This window comes from Phalaenopsis equestris, unplaced genomic scaffold, assembly GCF_001263595.1.
Source record: "Phalaenopsis equestris unplaced genomic scaffold, ASM126359v1 Scaffold000840, whole genome shotgun sequence".
Lineage (NCBI taxonomy): Eukaryota > Viridiplantae > Streptophyta > Magnoliopsida > Asparagales > Orchidaceae > Phalaenopsis > Phalaenopsis equestris.
The window spans coordinates 3,219,061-3,222,827 of NW_018165280.1; positions in this window are offsets into that span (position 1 = coordinate 3,219,061).

The following is a 3,767-nucleotide window of genomic DNA, read 5'->3' on the forward strand; positions in this document are numbered from 1 at the left end:
GTACTTTTTGCTAGAAGTCCCCCTAAAGTTTTTTTTTTTCTCTCTGTTGCTCGTATTCTTGTTAACGACACTCTCCACACTCATCGCATCTTAAGAGATGTTGAATCTAAATTTGTCTAGTAAAGAGCTTGAGGAAGGGAGAGAAAAGAAGGACAGGAGGGAGAGGAATGGGTTGTTCCTCGGGGCCATGGACCCTTGTCATTTCATAAAGCTTGACATCATAAAACTCTCATATTTATAGAAGAAAAGAGGAGTATAATATATAAAAATTACATATTTAGCCTTGTTTTTTAGAGAAGAGTAGTGACATTTGTGTCGCTTTATCCTAGATATTCAGATTTACCTCGAGATCTATGCAGACCATTTTAACAATAAGAGAAGTTTGTGAGCATGCCACACAATATTTTATGTATTTACAGATCTAACACCCAAACCATCATATTATATCTATAACATTGTAGTGTTTTAACTTTATACTTTATCTTTAAATAGTGAATAATATTTATTTTTTGAATGTGTTATTAAAGATTTGAGCGTCATGTGTGTAAATATGACAGTTCGGATGTTAGATATGTAAACATCTCCGAATTACATGTAAATGCCTTGATTCATTCATCCTGTAAAATTAATGCTCATCTAGATTTGGAGATCTCTCTGCCTCTCAACAGAAATATAGACTAACGGCTAAATGATAAATATATCACTCTCAGCCGCTTGTAATAAAATAAAATAAACGAAAATTTTTACATAAATACCACTTAATTTTTATGTGTTTACATATCTAACACCAAAACTTCAATTTTAAGATATATACCACTTTATACATACATGTGTTGTTCAAGTGTTATTGTGTGTAATTGTGTTATTATAACACCGTATTATTCTCAATACACAATAACACCTGAATAACATATAATAACACATGAATAACATCGGAGGAATATTTTTCTGTATTACCGTGCTGATTTTTTTTTTTTTCTATTAATTTCACGTGACATGATTTCATTGGACTCTACATGTAACCTTACGTGTAGATTCTTGATGTAATATTTTTTCAAAATAACAGCACCATATATATATATCGTTTTTCTAAAAGTAGCTTCCGTTAAATTCGGGCAGGGGTCGAGCTGTCTGTCAGGACTGGCAGACACATCTCGGCTTGACCCTTCACACCCGGGCACACAATCCGAACTGAACCGGCCTAACTCCTTATAAATTTGAAAAATATTAGGGGGACAACTCCAAAATTCCATGCGAGTTGAAACAGCAGCTTTTCCTGCGCGCCCTAACTCGCCCGACAAGCAAAGGCAAACCCCAACCTCCGCCAACCACCTGCTTCAAAACAAATTATGGAATTATGTGGATTAGTAAAATATTAATATTTTGTTAAAACGAAATTACCTATACTTATTATTATTATTATTATATTGAAATATTTATAGATCGACATGTCCCCTGTCATCTTCTGATTAACGAGTACCGGACCTGTCTGAATTTATCGGGAAACAATTCTTTCCCCATTTCTTGTTCTTTGAAAAAGGTTTGGTACGGACTAAAAGCTTTACATGAAATAAAATATTTTTTGTGCTATAAATAAAAAAAAAAAAGCAAAATTTTGATGTTAAATGTGTAAATACATGGGAATTAGTTGGAATGAATGTAAATGCCCGTTGCAATTTTGTTATATGTATTTGGGGGTGTAAATCGAGCCGAACAGGAGCGAATTCAGGCTCGGCTCATTTTATATTTCGAACTCAAAAGTATGCCGTGTTTGGCTCGTTTGCTTAGCAAGTCAAACACGAGCTGTTCACAAACAAATAGTCATTTTGATAATTCTAATCACGTAACCATAAGATATTAAGGGTTGGGCAAGAATTTAAAAATTATCGTTTATATTAAAATATCATTTGAATTTAATTTAATAGTTTTTATTCTATTTTCTTAATTAATTTTTAATTTAATATTTTTAATTGATTATAAATCTTTGTAGCCTTGTAATCACTTAATTTTTAAAAAAAAATACTACCAATCGATATATATATATAGTTGATGACTAGTATTTTGAGTCAAAGTAAGTCTGTTCGGCTCATTAACTTAGAGAATGAGCCGAATACGAGCTTCTTAACGAGCCGAACACGAGCTGTTCGAGAAACCATTTTGACAGCCCTATATGTATTACACAATTTAAAAAAATATATATTATTGATTTCATTATTTATTTAACCATCAAGTTAATTAACTCTAATACCTTCTGACAACCACTCTACAATAGCAAAAAGTCGACTGAATATTATTCCTAATAATTGAAACGAGACAAGCACTCATCCACAAAGGGTTATTATAACAGAGATTATTTTAATACTAATTTGTCGTCTTCATGAGACTTTTGCGAAGAAGGCATCCTCAAAATATATAATTTGGTTTTTATTTTGGTTTTAATGTGAGAAAAGTTTAGGCACAATTTTAAGGAAATGCAAATTCATAGAATTAGCACGCTGGAGCACGGGCAGGGGGTGGCCATAGAGATTGTCACCTATATCTGATTATAGTCTATATGGCGAGCATTGAACCCCACCTCTATAACTTCAAGTACGCCTAAATTTTTTAGCCAGAACTTAGTTTTTGCCCTCTCATAAACCTAAATTCACCAAAAACTTTAAATTTAGCCCAAGCGCCCAATCTAGATTCAAAAATTGATAGCGCGGCATTGTAGAGCCTCAGCCCTGGTTGGAGCATTGCAATACCATATTAGGTCGTCTTTATTGACGGGAGTAAGGTTGGATTTCAAGGTTTCTCTTATGCAAAGGAGAGAATGAGTGTCTTGAAGTATTCCAGTCTGTGAAGAGGCATGAGTGTGGTATAATTTGTATAATTTTCTTTGTTTTTCTCATAGTGAATTTATTGGTATAATGTGGCTTGTGGTTTTTTTCTCATTCTCAGTTTTTCCATGTTAAATTGGGTGTTTTTTTTTTTTTTGTGTTTTTCTTATTTTATGTGCTTCTGTTTAATGTTTTGTTTTGGATCTCTCGAATCAATTGTTACGTTTATCTCATTTCTCTCCCAACAATGTTGTGTGACTTGTTGTGAATGGATTTCAACAAAAAAAAAAAAAAAAAAAAGTTGACTATAGATGGTTTTTTCTCCTATAGTGAAGATGACAACTATCAAAGTTATATTGAAGTGAGTAACAATGGAATATCTATATTTGGAGCAAATTGATGTGAATACATCATTCTTACATTGTGACTAAGGAAAAGAACTATACATGGTGCAACCACATGGATATGAAGTTCTAGGAAAAAAAAGATATGGTCTATAAATTGAAGAAGAGTCGTTATGGTTTAAAGTAGGCACTAAAATAGTGGTAAAAAAGATTTGACATATTTATGTCAGATAGTGGGTACATGAAGTGTCAATCAAATCATTATTACCTCATTAAATACTTTAATAATTATTTTATTATGATTCCTTTATATGTAGATGACATGTTGATTGTTAAAGTATATATAAAGAAAATCAGAGAATTGAAAGAGCAATTATCAAGGGAGTTTGAAATTAAAGATTTAGCTCCTACCAAGAAAATCGTCAGTATGAGAATAAGTAGGGATAGAAGTGCAAGTATATTGAATTTGTCTCGGGCAGAATATGTTGAGAAGGTGATCAATAATGCAATGAAGCATACATCAATCACGCAAGTACGTGTGTTGATCAAATAATATATATATATATATATATATATATATATATACACTATGCTCTCTTATTCT